We start from the raw sequence: 20,467 nt of genomic DNA, 5'->3' as shown, positions 1-20,467 counted from the left end.
AGGAACACCAGATATAGTCCTGACAAACAGAGACTGTGACATCTTTCACTGTCGTATATCTCCTGGTGGAAACGTAGGATCTGACCATATCCCTGTCATAATAAAACTACAAACTTCTCCATTTAGAATACCTGTACCTCCTAAACCCAACCTCAACACCCTAGGATTTGACCCCTTCAGGGCATTTCTGGGTGAAGATGAAATTGTGTCATTGGAAAATGTACCTTCCACTGCAATTGACGACGCGATCAGGTCCCTTCACAATCGAATAATTGATGCTACTAATGCAACTTGCCAATTAGCTTCCACAAAGATCTACCAACAACAAACCTACGAGGGAAATTAGAGACGGTATGAGAAATTATCAAACAGAATGCCAAAGGCATCTTCAAACGCGGCAACCACCAGTAGCTATATTGTATAGATTGAGGCAAGAATTAATTAACATGATTAGTCATCACAAACGTGACTTATGGAAACTGCTAGTTCTAAAAGCTAATCATTATAAACGAGAGCCTGAAAAATTTTGGAGTAAGATTCGGCAACTTTTAGGTGCAAAACACAAGACTCCTACCTACCTAATTCATACCTTCACTGATGAAGTTGATAAAGAGGTTGAGATTAAACTTGATGATCCGCAGGACCAGGCTAATTTGATGGGTGATGTATAGGAGAAAATTCTCTCCCACAATCACAGTGGTCGATTTAATAATAATCACTATCAGTTGGTCAATGAATGGAGAGATGAGAACTTAGCTGATCTACAACCACTACCTTCCATCGATACATCAACTCTTGAAGATACCCACCCGCTTACTAGACCTATTACATTACTAGAGATGAGTCAGGTTATTGAAAGAATGCGAAATAGAGCCCCTGGTCTCTCTGGAATAACAATGAAGCAAATAAAGTTCCTACCCAGAAATTGTAAACAGTCTTTGGTTAATATCCTTAATGCCATCTTGGCCTCCGGACATTTTCCAGTGGTTTTTAAACTGCTAGGATGATCTTTCTTGCTAAACCCAATAAAAACATCCATCAACCAGGAAATATAGACCTATATCCTTACTTGAAGTCACTGGGAAAGTTCTTGAAAAGATCATTTCCAACAGACTGAACTACTATATGGAGTTTAATCACCTTTTTACTGAAAAACACTTTGGCTTTAGGCCACATAGAGGTACCCATCATGCAATAAATATTATTTTTGATACTGTAGCGAGTCTGAAATATCAGGGCAATCTTGCCCTAATTGCCACCAGAGATGTTCATAAGCTTTTGATAGCTTATGGCATGATGGTCTTATATACAAACTTATTGACCTAACTGACCATAACTGGACATTTCTCAGATTTATATATAACTTCTTAACTCAAAGAAAAATCATTCCTACCTTTCATGGCAAGTCAACAGAGCCTTTTATATCGACAGCTGGTGTCCCACAAGGTTCTTGTCTTAATCCAATTCTATTCAATATTTATGTGAATGATCTTCCTCAGCCAGAGTTTAATGATACAATTATAAGGCAATTTGCAGATAAATTTATCCATGTCGTCTCGTCAACTCCTGTAACAGGAAAATACAAATATGAAAGGGTCATAGAAAAAATGAATATTGAACTTCGTCGAACAACCAATTGGGAAAAGAAATGGAGAATTACGACTAATCCTGACAAAGTCCTGGTTAGCACGATAGGATGTTTTGCATCAACCATCGAAGATAAGGGGGGTATCTCCATCAGAGGAACACCTGTAACCATTAGAAATCCTAACAAGATCTTGGGATATGAAATAGACAGGCTGCTCCACTCAACATCTCACGTCAATAAAAAGATCAACATAGCCAAAGCCGGTCTTAGCAGCCTCTTTAGATTTAATCAAGCCCCACCACATGTCAAAAAACATCTGTATAAAATGATAAGACCAATACTCGAATACCCATGTGTCCCAATGTCGTTAACAACAAAGACCAACATGCTAAAGTTGCAACGGGTCCAGAATAGAGATCTCCGCTTTATTACGGGTACCAGGAGGAGAGACAGTCAAAATTCAGATTTACACACACAACAGGATATTACTGCCTTAAATGTACGCCTTGATACGCTGAAGAAGAGACAACTCTATGCAATGCAAGAACTCTACATACCTGATAGAGAACATCCTCTCCAAGTTGAAAATACCACTGACTATATCATTAATACTCCTCCTCACAGGACCCAAAGAATGACTCTCCCACAGAGGCTGCGTCGCTTCATCCACAAAGACGATTACCATCGACCAATGATCTTGAGCAACCTTCCTGCAGATGAAGATGATTGGGTAACACCAGCACCCGTCTATGTCTACTAAGGAAATTATAGCCCCTAATTAGGGAGATATCTGTTATAAATATGCTACATTTACTATGGCGGGACACCACCTTGAAGCTAAAGTGTCAAGTAATTCTTTACGAACTGTCCAGATTACCGCCTTGTCTTGTTTAAATATTCGTTATGCAATCGTAAAAAAAAAAAAAAAAAAAAAAAATGTAACTTGTATATATACTACCAATTCAGAGTCATGTACCTATATATCTGTTATATCTATGTGACTCTGATGGGTTAGTATTATACCCCTTCAAGAATTTTCTATTATTCCACATACACTTTTTAAATTGCACCAAAGTGGTTGTGTCACTTACCTTTTATATCCTACCTCACTCCCCCCTCCCACCCTTTTCCAATATTTCTATCCTTACCCATCCTTCTTCCTTACCCATCTTACCAAAGACTCTCGTCATAAGAATCGAAAACTAGAGGGTTACCCGAACATGGTAATAATTGTACGAATCTTTCCCTAGTTACAGTACAACTGCATTGGAAATTTGAATCCCACTGAATGAATGTTCTCAGGTTATAAACGAAAATTTTGGGAAGGAAAAATAATAAGCCAACTATTGTAAGGTACCCCCTTCTGAGGTTACCTAAGTTATCCATTAGGAAGCAAAATATAATTCGTAGTCTTTCTCTTTCTCAGTTTTCTTTCAGTCCACGTCTAACTGCACATCATTATAGCAGTTTGCCTTTTCTTCTATAAGCAAATATGTCTGCCAGTCTGTCTCTCTGTGATATATAAAAAAGGGTTAACTTGCGTTTGCATCAGTGAAACATATACAACACTAAATAAATAAAACGAAACAAAATACTGCAATAAGAGAGAGAGAAAATCAGCCAGGCAAAGTATCAACAGAAAACTGTAATGTTCCATCAGTTAAATTCCTTTTCCCGATTGACGTTTCGGTTCGGTAGCAACAATTAACTTTGCTCAAACAACAACCAGTACACTTCGCTGAAAAATGTTTGGCAGAAATGCATACATTTTTTTCGTAGTAAAATAACTTTTATGGATATACAGTTACCTTCAATTTTGTTCATAGCTATCATGACGTGAAACTTAAAGCTGACCTTACCTTTACATATATTGCCAATGTTTACAGGGAGGCAAAACGACTGACAGATGTATAGCTGGTGTCAGTGTCCTAGCAGCAAAAAGAAAAAAGAAAGCGCATTTCAATATCCATCAGATATATTGCTGTTCAGTATTTGAACACTGTTAAAACGTATTAGTCCGAGAGTAAGAGATATCACTGTTGTGAGTATCTCAATATCGGTAACAACTAGGAGAGCGTGTCATGCGCTAAGCGGACGGAGGATCAAGCCTCCACCTCGTCTTCCGCTGAATAACCCACATGGGTCAACGCTTCACGTAAAAATAGCAATAAATAGTCTGTAGAGCGGCAAGACTCATTAAACATCCATCAGATAGGTTGCTGGAGCGACGCATCTGACAGCGACACAACAAACTGGAATGACCAGAGTTGATTTGGACATAGCAGGTGGGCGAATAAACAGAAAGTTTAACTGAAGGGTGAGACACTTGTGCGACATTTGAGAATTTTTATTGAGGAAACGTTTCGCCAGCCAGTGGCTTCTTCAGTCCAATACAGAGAAGAGCTGTGGAAGATGAGGAGTGTGAGGTAATCAGTCCCTGAGCCTGGATGTGTTCAGTCCATCAGTCTTGAGAAAAGTACTTTTCTCAAGGATGCTGGACGGAACACATCGACTCCAGGCTAAGGGACTGATTACCTCATCTTCCACCGTTCTTCCATGTATTGAACTGAAGAAGCCACTGGCTGGCGAAACGTTTCATCACTAAAATTTCCAAACGTTGCATAAATGTCCCATTATTCAATTTGTCGGTTTTCTAAGCCATTTACATCACAAAATTGAACTGTTTGGTTAGGCGAACTGGGTGGTATATCCGGAACAAAAAAAATATAGAGGCTTAAGACGAAAAAAAAAATTCTGTTCCTGCTGTGAAGCTTAGGGATCATTTTTATGGTTCAAACGTTGGTCTTGGTCCCCTTGTTAAAACTGATGGACGGTGCTATTCGAATATACAACAGGATATTTTAAAAAACTGACACCCTTTGTCAGAAGTGGCAGACATGGTTGCAAATGGAGTTCTCCTGGCAATAACGACTTAAAGCACACGAGTCCCGGTCGATGACCGAATGGCCGACAGAGCACAATATCAACGTTATGGACCAGGTCTTGTAATCCTCAGACCCGCATTCAAGGAGAAAATGTATTTTACGAGCTGATAAGAACAGTACACCAGCCTCAGCCAAACAGCATGGAGGCGGTGGAGAAGCTCTGCAAGGGGGAACTGGAGAGGTTCGTGGTTCGATCCCCGATACAGGTGGAGACATTAGGATGTGTTTTCCTAAGACACCTGCTAACCCTGTTCACCTAGCAGTAAAATAGGTACCTGGGTGTTAGTCGACTGGTGTGGGTCGCATCCTGGGACAAAATTGACCTAATTTGCCAGAAATGCTCTGCATAACAAGGGCCTTCCTATATAGTAGTATGTCACTGATGTCAGCTAGGCCTGTATACCTTGTACATGTACTTGTAGACATTGATTATTATTATTATTATTATTATTATTATTATTATTATTATTATAAGAAGTTAAGGTTCTGTATGAAGGAGCAGGGGAGAGGGTGAACATGGAAAAGAGAGGTTCACATAGAGGAACTGGAGAGGTTCAGCATGCATCTGGAGAGGTTCTACATGGAGGGGCTAAATAATTTGTACATAGAGAAGCTGGAGAGGTTGTACCTAGATATAAGGTATTGAGGTTCTGCCTGAAGGAGCTGAAGAGGTTCCGTTTAATGGAGTACGTCGAGCATTCCTCCTGACAGGATGATAAACCCATTGAGATTGAAGACATGAGGAGGTTAATAACATTATCAAGAGGAGCCTCACAACAGCCGGATGCCCAGAAATAAGGGAGCCACCCCAGCTATGCAGATCTGATGGCAGCCAGAAGCGTCCAGATGGTATCACACTTCAAGCCTGGCCAGACGGGAAGCAGGTGGTGTGGGGCTATACATGTGCATCTACCTTGGCTGATACCTATCTCCAATACACCACGGAGGAAGGAGGGGCAGCTGCTAGCTTCAGGGAGTCCCAAAAGTCTAGAAAATATGGAGAACTTGCCCATCATTATATGTTTGTTCCCATAGGCTCAGAGACCCTTGGCTCATGGGGAAAGAGTGCATCTAAGTTCCATAAGGAGCTGGGAAAAAGACTCATCAGGGTAATTAGGGATCCCAGGGCAGCTAGTTTTCTGTTCCAGCGGCTCATTGCGGCTGTTCAAAGGGGTAATGCATGCTGTATTTTGGGCACACGCCCCAGCTCTGAGGAGCTGGATGAGATTTTCGCCTTATAATCGGTGATACACACGTAACATGTACCGTATATGCTACCTTTATATCAACAATGTATCTCTTAACTCTTCTGTACCATATTATGTAATAAAATATTCCTATTGGTAAAAAAAAATACGAAAAGATGGGGTGGTAGGGGAAGTGGAATATTCAAACGGCTTCAGGAAGAAATCCAAATATTCTTCCATGAAGCCTTTTTATCCACTTCTCCGAGGCTATGGGTCCCACGATTTACACCAGAGGTGGACTCCCTCATATATATATATATATATATATATATATATATATATATATATATATATATATATATATATATATATATATGTTACGTAAGCATACGTAATGATATAATATTAAATCATAAATATGAATTTATGATTATCTTTTTCATTATCTTTATCATTTTTGATGTCTAGTGTCATTACTGCGTATAACACCTACAATATTTTGTATCACGTAAGACAATACTGATGTAGGTACCGACAGACAGACGATTCATCTTGTAAACAAACGACGTAAACTTATAGTATCGACAAATACAATACAGTAATGTAAATTTTTATTTTTTTTTATTTACACATCAGCCGTTTCCCACCAAGGCAGGGTGGCCAAGAAAAGAAGAAAAGCTTGCATCATCATTCACTCCATCACTGTCTTGCCAGAGGTGTGCCTACACTGCAGTTATAAAGTTGCAACTTATCATTATCCCTCCAGGACTCAAGTCCCTAAAAGTATTTTCTCTTCCTTAATATTTTCGTAATAACATTTTTTCTCTAGCTTACTTTAGTGTAACAATACAATATATAATACATATACAAAATATGTATTAATAGACTATGTTATTTGTAAGGCTTCCGGTCAACAGCAGGCAATTAGTAGCTAAGTTTTCGAGAAGTCAAGAAGTTACATGAGGATTTTCGACTACGCGGTGGAGGGGGAGGGGGGGGGGGTCGTCGGTGCCCCTAACCTTTGCACTGTTCAAGGGTCAACTGTGTGTGTGTGTGTGTGTGTGTGTGTGTGTGTGTGTGATGAAATTGCAGACAGGCTATTTTAACAATGCAGAACAAGCCACGTGGGGAAAGAAATGTTTAGCTCAAGATCTTTCGCACTCTCGTCCGTCTTCAGGAGCTATGCAATGTTGCAAGACAGCAACAGGTAGGAGGGGAAATTCTCCGAGGCATGTCAGGTATCAGTGGCAGCCCATGCCACTCTGTGACATGGGTTACCAACTCTTTAAGAATACACACTGCTGCTATTTCTCTGAGTGAACAGTACTAAGAACTCCCTCATTAAAACTGAACAATATTGTTAACGTCCTCTTGAAGAGTGCACAATTCTGTTAACTTTTGAGGCCACAGTACTAACTTCCTTTCTAAGACGGCACAGTATTGCTAACTGCCTTGTTAAGACTCCACAATATTGCCATCTACCTCGTTAAGAGTGCACAGTATTGTTAACTACCTTATTAACACTCGCACTCTCTTTCAGCCATGTTCTTGTATCAATATATTTTGCTTCCTAAATTTACTGTCTTCCACGAAGGCTACAATTCACAGCTCCTTTTTCAGACGCCAAGCATTTTTAGCGAGTTTTGGTTCATTAATACTGATATATGGTAATTACACTGCCACTTGTGTATATCCCTTTATGGGCATTTATTATTCATTAGTTTGCATTCTATTTTATGGAATGCAATTTATTACAAAATATTAGTGTGATTAGGAGAAAAAACTGCGCACTGCCGGAGACTTGATAAATCTCTACACAGAGCGAAACGTTGTCAAGAAAAGGTTGTTCGTCAACTTGCTTCTTTATCTTCATGAGTTTGAGTAATTAGGCGAGAATAGAACGGTGCATGGTAAAAAAAATGGCACAGGTAAAAAATTTAAATCCTGTCAGCGGATGGATGGATGGAGGGAGGGTCGAGCCTACACTACTGCTTGCACCGAATGACTTAAATGGGCTGAGAGGTTAACAGGGAATATGATTAGATCTATATAACTGTAAACATCCTGCTGATATTCCAATCATGTGCAGTAAAAGCTGAGACTCCACTTTCTACATCCATGAGCAAGGTATTAGCTCATTGATGATTGCACTCAGATACCTTTGAAGCAACTAATTATATATTATCGAATAGTATTGCAATAAACCTATTCATTAGACACGTAATAGTGCTCTTTATTTATTGGTGTGGAAGAAATTCAATATAATAGTTAATGAATAAACAAAGGGTAATTGATCTGTATATTTCGACCCCCCTTCTGGGATTCTCTTTTGCTGAAGAGGATCCCATAAGGCGGCCGAAATATACGAACCAGTTAATCTTCTGCGTTTCTGTCTCCATGTGGTTATTATTTGCATAATGGCAAATGATACGACATGGGTTTTTTATGAGATGGGTCGGTAGGCCAGAGGAAGTCCTCTGTCAAGTGACCATAAACTCCATTGAGTGGCTCACCGTATGACTAAGAACCAAGTCAAGTGTTTTTCAATCTCTTCTGACGTGTGTGTTAGTGTATGTGTGTGTGTGTGTGTGTGTGTGTGTGTGTGTGTGTGTGTGTGTGTGTGTGTGTGTGTGTGTGTGTGTGTGTGTGCGTGCGTGCGTGTGTCATATGTGCCCGACTGTGCATCTCATCAGTGTCTTACGACTGCTCCCCCCCCTCTTTATTCTCTCCCTCCCACCATCTTTTCCTCTCTCCTTCCTTATAACTCTTTCTCCTTTGTAAACCTCACACCATCTCTTTCTCCACTCATCCTTATCCTCTTCACTCTCTCTCCCTCCCTCCAGCTCTCCTTACTCTCCTCCTCCCCCTTCTACTCCTATCCCACTCCTTCCCTCCATAACCCTACACTTCCAAAATATGTGTCGGGTCCATTAAGTAATCTCTTGGATATTCCCCATTCCGTCTCTTTAATGTCCCAGGATTCAACAGGGCGTGAGAGCTAATAGAGACGCGAGATCGATCTGGATTATCACTTTTAAAACTGACGACTCGAAACTGCTAGTCGATTGCATTCCTATATTTTAATTATTAGTAATTACTCTTGCAGACGGCACTACTGTAATTTGTAATTATAAAAAGAATGTAGAATAATTTTTTCCCATATTTTTGCGCTCGTTTCGTCACCTACAAACGCCATTATAACAATCGCTTTTTCAAATCATAATTGTTAAATATTGTTATAACAGTTACTATCTGCGTAACAGTTAACGATAACAACGGCAGTGTTAATAATAATAATAATAATAATAATAATAATAATGATAATAATATTTTTATTCATATAATAAAATAATATAATAACTAACGGAATAAGAACAGTAAAAATATATAATTATACTACTATTATTACTATCACCACCACCAATAATAATTATAAAAACAACAGTAGTAATAATATTCACATTTTTATAACAATAATAAGATAATTGTTATAATAATCATCAGCAGCATCTTACGTAATGGTAATAAATTAGAAAACGTCAAACTATGAATCAATTTCCCATCAATCTTTTATCTTAATGGCAGTGAAGATGTATGAGAAAACATTATATATTTCACCGAGATGGTTTCCTATCTGCCTTAAGCGGAAGTTAAATCATGGATTTTATGCATGTGTGGTGTCTAAAAGCTTTCATTTACTCGGGTGAGAATGGCGGATAGTGAGCATTGATAATGCAAGGAATGATGCGCAAATAGTGGTGTCAGAGATGGTGGTAATTTTCTTGGGGGTGATGATGGTAGCGGCTGAAATGGCGTTTTGCCGGCAAGTACCAAGATAAAGATGCAACTTCTTGAAGAGGCTTTCATCGAGACGTTTCGCTCACTATAGAGATTAACTGAATCATGAAATAGTTTATATGTTGTCAAAATAAAAACTTGTTTTTCAACTCGTGTCTGGATTTTTATTGCTGCAGTGTACAAGATCCCCAGAGGAAATAAGTCACTTTATCTGACGTCTTTAGGTTATCCTTATGTAACTATCTATGTGTATCTGTACCTGAATAAACTTACGTGGCTAAGGGGATATTGTGGTGTTAGTGGGGGTACTAATGTCAGTGGTGACATATTCAGAAAAAAACGTAGATAAATACACACAACTTCTCAGCAAGAGAGGAACCAGAAACTGTAAACTGCACACATACATATATACGACTCGAAGACTTGAGGAAACTCAACAACATCGAAAAAAAAGCGAATCAGATAAGAAAGCATCGTAAGATTAACTGAAATAATACGCAGCTGGAAGTAGAGATACGATAATTCCAGGTAAATGCGGTTAGATGAGGGTTGAGACGCGGGCCGGAGATGTGAACCTCTGTAACCTATAGTGATGCTGGTGAATAGCTCTTGATCCAAGAGGGAGCAACTTTTAGTACATGTACACCAACAGGTATGTATATCTCAGTGCATGTACACCATGTGGTATATCTCAGTGCATGTACACCATGATGTATGTATATCTCAGTGTATATACAAAGAAATGTGCAAACAACCACTGTGAAAGAATAGTGAAATTCCAAGCGCTTTCGTGACTTCTCACATTATCAAGGAACTACAAAAGTAATACATTAAAGGAAGGCATATAAATGGCCTAGACCACACCTCACCATCACATCCCACAACAAAGCAACACCTGATGCGCGACGACACCTGACTCATAAGAAAGGAGGAACACTGCAGCAGGCCCGTTGGCCCAACTAGAGCCAACTAGACCTTTGATGTATTATAGTTCATTGATAAAGTGAGAAGTCACGAAAGCGCTTGGAATTTCACTATTCTTTCACAGTGGTTGTTTTGCATATTCTGAAATCACCTGTTTACTGTGATCTTATTGCATACAAAGAATTATGTTAATCTCAGTATGTGCGTATTGTTGTTAATTCGTATTTTGGGGGGTAAACTACTACTGATATTAGTGAACTTAACGAGTGATTTGCAGACTTATATTTAACATTATTATCATGGTAAATAATATTTAAGTCTGCAAATCACTCGTTAAGTTCACTAATATCAGTAGTAGTTTACCCCCAAATATATATATATATATATATATATATATATATATATATATATATATATATATATATATATATATATATATATATATATATATATATATATATTATTTTGAAAAGAAATGCAAAAATGAAGAGAACATGTGACTAGCGTCCCTAAATGATCTCCAATATATGAAAAATACTTCATATTTTCTCCCATGAACGAAATTTCTTTTCCAAAGTTGTACGATGCACGCACAATTCTCTCCGTCTCTGAGTATTTTTTTTAAATCCAGAAGGAGTTTTTTAAAGGGTTGGGCTGAGAATTCCGACCTTTATTTACAAGCTAAGAGTTGTTATTGACATCAACTTTCCCAGTTATTATTATTATTATTATTATTATTATTATTATCAAAACCAAGCGCTAAACCCACTATCATTATCTTTATGGAATCTTTATATCTATGAAATATTAAATGGGACCAGGAGAAAGTTGGAGTTATTTGTGAGCCAACGATTTCACTTGGTCAAGTGAATTTCTTCCATTAATGTTTATATGCTGTGGAAGCATGTTCCAAATTCAAGTCACTCTAGAAAAGAATGATAGCAGAATGATCGTTCTTAAGAAAGGAACAGCCGGAATTCAGTTGCTGTTTGCTGCCCATCCTGTGTGGTAAGTGTGGCACCTTTATAACATTCCCTCCCCCTAGTACATAACAGAAAGGCCACCCACATCTCTCCAGTGTTGAAGGCTCTGATAAACTAAGAGATCCACCCAGACGGCCGTTCATAATCAAGGTTTGAGCGGACTTGTGTCTTGAGCAGAGTTTAGCAGCTTCTGCAGACGAGCAGGTACGAAATACGCCTTAGTACTCAGGTGGACTCTGGGGTCTTTAGACTCTTCCTGGAAAACAGTTTACTGAAGTACGTTCATTCTCTTCTCTGAGGTTGTGGGTCCCAAGTCAGTTGTTCAATAATATATAATTAGAAGGTACCACCTCTAGAACTGTCCTAGGGACCCTTATCCTCAGAGAAAAGAATAAACTTGCTTAAGGGAAAATTCGAGGTTGTCCCTGAAGCTGTTTGAGAATTTTCTCCTACCACCCCCTATATTTAATATATATTTTATTTAAAGACAAGATACAATGACAAAACATTCACAAAGATACAAATATATATATATATATATATATATATATATATATATATATATATATATATATATATATATATATATATATATATATATATATATATATATATTCAACAAGTCGCAAGAGCAGGCTAAATATACACAAACACTGATCTCTGGCTGAAGGAAACTCGAACCTACGAACCTTGGAACAAGGTACGCAGTGCTATACCATTCTCACCACACTGGACTAATACCTTGGCGTCCAGCTTGCGCTAGACTTTGATCCAAAGCAGCCAGCTTTCAGGGAGAAGACTTACAGCTTTTCATCTCATCCCCTTCTCCCTGAAAGCTGGCTGCCTTGGATCAAAGTCTAGCGCAAGCTGGACGTCAAGGTATTGGTCCAGTGTGGTGAGAATGGTATAGCACTGCGTACCTTGTTCCAAGGTTCGTAGGTTTGAGTCTCCGTCAGCCAGAGATCAGTGTTTATATATATATATATATATAATGTATATATATATATATATATATATATATATATATATATATATATATATATATATATATATATATATATGTACTGAATTTAAATACTGAACAGTATTTAGATAAGGCTAAAGAGGTCTTTGTGTCATTTATGGATTTGGAAAAGGCGTATGACAGGGTGGATAGGGGGGCAATGTGGCAGATGTTGCAGGTGTATGGTGTAGGAGGTAGGTTACTGAAAGCAGTGAAGAGTTTTTACGAGGATAGTGAGGCTCAAGTTAGAGTATGTAGGAAAGAGGGAAATTATTTCCCAGTAAAAGTAGGCCTTAGACAAGGATGTGTGATGTCACCGTGGTTGTTTAATATATTTATAGATGGGGTTGTAAGAGTAGTAAATGCGAGGGGTCTTGGCAAGAGGCGTGGAGTTAAAAGATAAAGAATCACACAAAGTGGGAGTTGTCACAGTTGCTCTTTGCTGATGACACCGTGCTCTTGGAAGATTCTGAAGAGAAGTTGCTGAGATTGGTGGATGAATTTGGTAGGGTGTGCAAAAGAAGAAAATTAAAAGTGAATACAGGAAAGAATAAGGTTATGAGGATAACAAAAAGATTAGGTGATGAAAGATTGGATATCAGATTGGAGGGAGAGAGTATGGAGGAGGTGAATGTATTCAGATATTTGGGAGTGGACGTGTCAGCGGATGGGTCTATGAAAGATGAGGTGAATCATAGAATTGATGAGGGGAAAAGGGTGAGTGGTGCACTTAGGAGTCTGTAGAAACAAAGAACTTTGTCCTTGGAGTCAAAGAGGGGAATGTATGAGAGATTAGTTTTACCAACGCTCTTATATGGGTGTGAAGTATTGGTGATGAATGTTGCAGAGAGGAGAAGGCTGGAGGCAGTGGAGATGTCATGTCTGAGGGCAATGTGTGGTGTGAATATAATGCAGAGAATTCGTAGTTTGGAAGTTAGGAGGAGGTGCGGGATTACCAAAACGGTTGTCCAGAGGGCTGAGGAAGGGTTGCTGAGGTGGTTCGGACATGTAGAGAGAATGGAGAGAAACAAAGTGACTTCAAGAGTGTATCAGTCTGTAGTGGAAGGAAGGCGGGGTAGGGGTCGGCCTAGGAAAGGTTGGAGGGAAGGGGTAAAGGATGTTTTGTGTGCGAGGGGCTTGGACTTCCAGCAGGCATGCGTGAGCGTGTTTGATAGGAGTGAATGGAGACAAATGGTTTTTAATACTTGACGTGCTGTTGGAGTGTGAGCAAAGTAACATTTATGAAGGGGTTCAGGGAAACCGGCAGGCCGGACTTGAGTCCTGGAGATGGGAAGTACAGTGCCTGCGCTCTGAAGGAGGGGTGTTAATGTTGCAGTTTAAAAACTGTAGTGTAAAGCACCCTTCCGGCAAGACAGTGATGGAGTGAATGATGGTGAAAGTTTTTCTTTTTCGGGCCACCCTGCCTTGGTGGGAATCGGCCAGTGTGATAAAAATAATATATATATATATATATATAATATATATATATATATATATATATATATATATATATATATATATATATATATATATATATATATATATACATATGTATCGTGCCGAATATGTAAAACTGGTCAATTAGCAAGAACTCATTTAAAATTAAGTCCTTTCTGAAATTTTCTCTTATACGTTTAAAGATATATATTTTTCATTAATGTTAAGGTAAAAAATTTTAATTTTGCACCAAAAGGATCGTAGAAAACTTACATAACCTAATTATAACAAGAGCAATTTATTTTAGCCTAACCCAACTAAATATATTTTAAATACGTTTACAATAATTTAGTACTGAATAAACACAATCAAATATATTTTTTTCGTTAGGTTCAGAATGATTTTGGCGAAATTATTGTATATACAAATTTTCACTTGTCCTATATGGCAAGATAAGCGTTGCTATTTAAGCCAAGATCGCAAGTTCTGCCTATTCGGCAACACATATATATATATACATTATATATATATATATATATATATATATATATATATATATATATATATGTGTATATATATATATGTGTTGCCGAATAGGCAGAACTTGCGATCTTGGCTTAAATAGCAACGCTTATCTTGCCATATAGGACAAGTGAAAATTTGTATATACAATAATTTCGCCAAAATCATTCTGAACCTAACGAAAAAAATATATTTGATTGTGTTTATTCAGTACTAAATTATTGTAAACGTATTTAAAATATATTTAGTTGGGTTAGGCTAAAATAAATTGCTCTTGTTATAATTAGGTTATGTAAGTTTTCTACGATCCTTTTGGTGCAAAATTAAAATTTTTTACCTTAACATTAATGAAAAATATATATCTTTAAACGTATAAGAGAAAATTTCAGAAAGGACTTAATTTTAAATGAGTTCTTGCTAATTGACCAGTTTTACATATTCGGCACGATACATATGTATATATATATATATATATATATATATATATATATATATATATATATATATATATATATATATATATATATATTATATATGCAATAAGATCACAGTAAACAGGTGATATGTGAATATGCAAAACAACCACTCTGAAAGAATAGAGAAATTCCAAGCGCTTTCGTGACTACTCACATTATCACATTATCCTTGATAATGTGAGTAGTCACGAAAGCGCTTGGAATTTCTCTATTCTTTCAGAGTGGTTATTTTGCATATTCAGATATCACCTGTTTACTGTGATCTTATTGCATATATATATATATATATATATATATATATATATATATATATATATATATATATATATTTATATATATATATATATATATATATATATATATATATATATATATGTATATATATTGAAGAAATGTACCTCATGTGGAATAAATATTTCTTATAAATAAAATATATTTTTATTCGTTATATGTGGAGCGGCATTTTTCTGTAAAAACAAAATTGTTTTGCTTTATTTATTTTCGAGTTATGACAGAAAATTTACTTTAGAAACATTAAAATCTCATGATAAATTTGGCTGCCATAATCGGTCAGGATTTTGTGTGTGTGTGTGTGTGTGTGTGTGTGTGTGTGTGTGTGTGTGCGCGCGCGCGCTCGCTCGCGCGCGTGTACTCACCTAGTTGTACTTACTCACCTAGCTGTGGTTGCAGGGGGTCAAGTCACAGCTCCTGGCCCCACCTTTTCACTGGTAGCTACTAGGTCACTCTTCCTGCTGAATGAGCTTTATCATACCTCTTCTTAAAGCTATGTATGGATCCTGCCTTCACTACATCACTTCCCAGTCTATTCCACTTCCTGACAACTGTGTGGCTGAAGAAATACTTCCTAACATCCCTGTGATTTATCTGAATCTTAAACTTCCAACAGTGACCCCTTGTTGCCGTGTCTCATCTCTAGAACTTCTGTCTTTGTCCACCTTGTCCATTTCTCGCAGTATTTTATATGTCGTTATCATGTCCCCCTATCCCTCCTCTCCTCCAGTGACACTGGGACTACATTTGTCGTGTGTATGTACTCAACTAGTTGTGGTTGCAGGGGTCGATTCATAGCTCCTGGCCCCGCCTTTTCACTGGTCGCTCCTGGGTCACTCTTCCTGCTCCATGCGCTTTAACATACCTGTGTGTGTGTGTTTTGTGTTCAAGTGTATACCTATTTTCATATATATATATATATATATATATATATATATATATATATATATATATATATGTCGTGCCGAATATGTAAAACTGGTCAATTGGCAAGAACTCATTTAAAATTAAGTCCTTTCTAAAATTTTCTCTCATATGTTTAAAGATATATTTTTTTCATTAATGTTAGTGTAAAAATTTTTAATTTTGCTCCAAAAGAATCTTAGAAAACTTACCTAACCTTATTATAACAAGAACAATTTATTTTAGCCTAACCCAACTAAATATATTTTAGATTTGTTTACAATAATTTAATACTAAACAAACACAGTGAACTTTATTTTTTCTGTTAGGTTCAGAATGATTTTGGCGAAATTATTGCATACACAAATTTTCTCTTGTCCTATATGGCAAGATGAGCGTTGCTATTTAAGCCAAGATCGCAAGTTCTGCCAATTCGGCACATGTGTATATATATATATATATATATATATATATATATATATATATATATATATATATATATATATGATGCAAGGAGGGAAGAGTATATGGAGAAAAAGAGAGAAGTTAAGAGAGTGGTGAAGCAATGTAAAAAGAGAGCAAATGAGAGAGTGGGTGAGATGTTATCAACAAATTTTGTTGAAAATAAGAAAAAGTTTTGGAGTGAGATTAACAAGTTAAGAAAGCCTAGAGAACAAATGGATTTGTCAGTTAAAAATAGGAGAGGAGAGTTATTAAATGGAGAGTTAGAGGTATTGGGAAGATGGAAGGAATATTTTGAGGAATTGTTAAATGTTGATGAAGATAGGGAAGCTGTGATTTCGTGTATAGGGCAAGGAGGAATAACATCTTGTAGGAGTGAGGAAGAGCCAGTTGTGAGTGTGGGGGAAGTTCGTGAGGCAGTAGGTAAAATGAAAGGGGGTAAGGCAGCCGGGATTGATGGGATAAAGATAGAAATGTTAAAAGCAGGTGGGGATATAGTTTTGGAGTGGTTGGTGCAATTATTTAATAAATGTATGGAAGAGGGTAAGGTACCTAGGGATTGGCAGAGAGCATGCATAGTTCCTTTGTATAAAGGCAAAGGGGATAAAAGAGAGTGCAAAAATTATAGGGGGATAAGTCTGTTGAGTGTACCTGGTAAAGTGTATGGTAGAGTTATAATTGAAAGAATTAAGAGTAAGACGGAGAATAGGATAGCAGATGAACAAGGAGGCTTTAGGAAAGGTAGGGGGTGTGTGGACCAGGTGTTTACAGTGAAACATATAAGTGAACAGTATTTAGATAAGGCTAAAGAGGTCTTTGTGGCATTTATGGATTTGGAAAAGGCGTATGACAGGGTGGATAGGGGGGCAATGTGGCAGATGTTGCAAGTGTATGGTGTAGGAGGTAGGTTACTGAAAGCAGTGAAGAGTTTTTACGAGGATAGTGAGGCTCAAGTTAGAGTATGTAGGAAAGAGGGAAAAATTTTTCCCAGTAAAAGTAGGCCTTAGACAAGGATGTGTGATGTCACCGTGGTTGTTTAATATATTTATAGATGGGGTTGTAAGAGAAGTAAATGCGAGGGTCTTGGCAAGAGGCGTGGAGTTAAAAGATAAAGAATCACACACAAAGTGGGAGTTGTCACAGCTGCTCTTTGCTGATGACACTGTGCTCTTGGGAGATTCTGAAGAGAAGTTGCAGAGATTGGTGGATGAATTTGGTAGGGTGTGCAAAAGAAGAAAATTAAAGGTGAATACAGGAAAGAGTAAGGTTATGAGGATAACAAAAAGATTAGGTGATGAAAGATTGAATATCAGATTGGAGGGAGAGAGTATGGAGGAGGTGAACGTATTCAGATATTTGGGAGTGGACGTGTCAGCGGATGGGTCTATGAAAGATGAGGTGAATCATAGAATTGATGAGGGAAAAAGAGTGAGTGGTGCACTTAGGAGTCTGTGGAGACAAAGAACTTTGTCCTTGGAGGCAAAGAGGGGAATGTATGAGAGTATAGTTTTACCAACGCTCTTATATGGGTGTGAAGCGTGGGTGATGAATGTTGCAGCGAGGAGAAGGCTGGAGGCAGTGGAGATGTCATGTCTGAGGGCAATGTGTGGTGTGAATATAATGCAGAGAATTCGTAGTTTGGAAGTTAGGAGGAGGTGCGGGATTACCAAAACTGTTGTCCAGAGGGCTGAGGAAGGGTTGTTGAGGTGGTTCGGACATGTAGAGAGAATGGAGCGAAACAGAATGACTTCAAGAGTGTATCAGTCTGTAGTGGAAGGAAGGCGGGGTAGGGGTCGGCCAAGGAAGGGTTGGAGGGAGGGGGTAAAGGAGGTTTTGTGTGCGAGGGGCTTGGACTTCCAGCAGGCATGCGTGAGCGTGTTTGATAGGAGTGAATGGAGACAAATGGTTTTTAATACTTGACGTGCTGTTGGAGTGTGAGCAAAGTAACATTTATGAAGGGATTCAGGGAAACCGGCAGGCCGGACTTGAGTCCTGGAGATGGGAAGTACAGTGCCTGCACTCTGAAGGAGGGGTGTTAATGTTGCAGTTTAAAAACTGTAGTGTAAAGCACCCTTCTGGCAAGACAGTGATGGAGTGAATGATGGTGAAAGTTTTTCTTTTTCGGGCCACCCTGCCTTGGTGGGAATCGGCCGGTGTGATAAAAAAAAAAAAAAAAAAAATATATATATATATATATACACACACATAAGCAGCACCACTGGAAAAGTAATGGAGGAAGTGCATCCTCGAAGATAAGTAACATTAGAGAAAGTGTCTTATATGTTTCCTTCAGTGCACATTAATTAACACTTAAAGGATCTGCAGAATTAATAATGAAAGCTTCTACCCTGTACATTAATAATTAAAAGTTATCTTACCCTAAGTTACAGCCGGAACTGTGAGCAAGAGATCTCATGTGGGTAATTGGTGCTCTCTCTCTCTCTCTCTTTCTCCATCTACCTATCTTTCTTTCTATCTTTCTCTCTCTTTTTAATAGAGTTTTACAAGGTTAGGGTAAGGCTCCTAACTTTGTTTATAAGCTAAGGGCTGTTACCTACATCAGCTCTCTCTCTCTCTCTCTCTCTCTCTCTCTCTCTCTCTCTCTCTCTCTCTCTCTCTCTCTCTCACTCTCTCCTCGTTCCCTTCTCGAATTTCACACCACTCGTATATTACGTCGGATATTACCCCTTCTCCTCCGTCTATTGCAAACGATAAATTTTCTAAACCGCCTCTGCCCATTTTGAGATAATGGAGAACACTGTCATCTGCAACCAGGAGACTTTACGCACTCTCAGTTGTGATGTTTCGAGCACTTCTTTCACTTATCCTGGGTCACGGGATATTGAAAGTGTCACCTGATTTATAATCACCATCATTTTTCTTTTAAACTGTCAAATGCGTTAGGAAAATTCTATTTATTTCATTCCCCCTGAAGAGGGGATCATTGATATCATTAAAGTTTTATTTTTTGATCCAAGGTGTTGAAGACATCTTGGATCAAACTTCCTGTTACCTTCTTCTGCCACCTTCCTCAGGGATTTCCATTTCCTTTCGTCGATTTCAAATCTTCACATCAGTTTTATTGCCTTACTCTCTTGATTGGTTCGTTTTCTTTATCGTCTCTTTATTGTCAATGTCTTTCTACAATTACTGTCGATTTTTTCCCTTCTTCCTGATTCTGACACCGTCTTTATGTCCAGCGATTAACGTTTAAATTTTCGTGAATTCGTTGTATAAGATAACACCGATTTTTGGATTTCAGCCGAGTCTTAACAGAGTTAAAATATAGGAGAAACTAAGAAATTTATGATTACCTATAGACTTGAGTGTTCATTTCTTGAATTGGTTTTATTTTTACAGTTATTATGTCATTTATATGTCATTCGAGGAATGCTCGTTTATGAAACGCTGCCCGTCTTGAGGTATAATAGATGTGTGTGTGTGTGTGTGTGTGTGTGTGTGTGTGTGTGTGTGTGTGTGTGTGTGTGTGTGTGTGTGTGTGTGTGTGTGTGTGTGTGTTTCTGTCTCTCTCGCTCTCTCTCTCTCTCTCTCTCTCTCTCTCTCTCTCTCTCTCTCTCTCTCTCTCTCTCTCTCTCTCTCTCTCTCTCTGCCTATACCAGTCTCTCTCTACACGGAACTTGTAAAGTATACGGAAAAAATCCATAATTGGAATATTTTCCTTTCACAAAGTGCAAACTGAGCTGCGTTGAAAATTTTAATACAAGGCTGGTAGAGAGAGAGAGAGAGAGAGAGAGAGAGAGAGAGAGAGAGAGAGAGAGAGAGAGAGAGAGAGAGAGAGAGAGAGAGAGAGAGAGAGAGAGAGAGAGAGAGTGAGAGTGTACATGTTAAAGACAGATAGCAGAAGATTAAGGACTCCACACCCAGATTATCTGCTGAAAAGAACAATCTTCTGTCTAGATTAAGGGTTAACGTATATTATCTAAACCA

The 20,467-nt window shown here is 38.1% G+C and overlaps 1 long non-coding RNA gene across 2 annotated transcripts in view; it reads right to left on the bottom strand.

Moving 5' to 3' along the window:
• LOC138852856 (uncharacterized) overlaps window positions 1–20,467 on the bottom strand; it is a 99,419-nt gene that overhangs the window by 23,169 nt on the left and 55,783 nt on the right. For both annotated transcript variants that reach the window (XR_011392134.1, XR_011392133.1), the window contains exon 2: window positions 1,394–1,566. This is a non-coding gene — a long non-coding RNA (uncharacterized lncRNA). The remainder of the gene's footprint in view (window positions 1–1,393; window positions 1,567–20,467) is intronic.

The sequence above is a fragment of the Cherax quadricarinatus genome, chromosome 1 (genome assembly GCF_038502225.1).
Source record: "Cherax quadricarinatus isolate ZL_2023a chromosome 1, ASM3850222v1, whole genome shotgun sequence".
Classification (NCBI taxonomy): domain Eukaryota; kingdom Metazoa; phylum Arthropoda; class Malacostraca; order Decapoda; family Parastacidae; genus Cherax; species Cherax quadricarinatus.
This window is presented reverse-complemented; position numbering and strand designations above follow the sequence as displayed.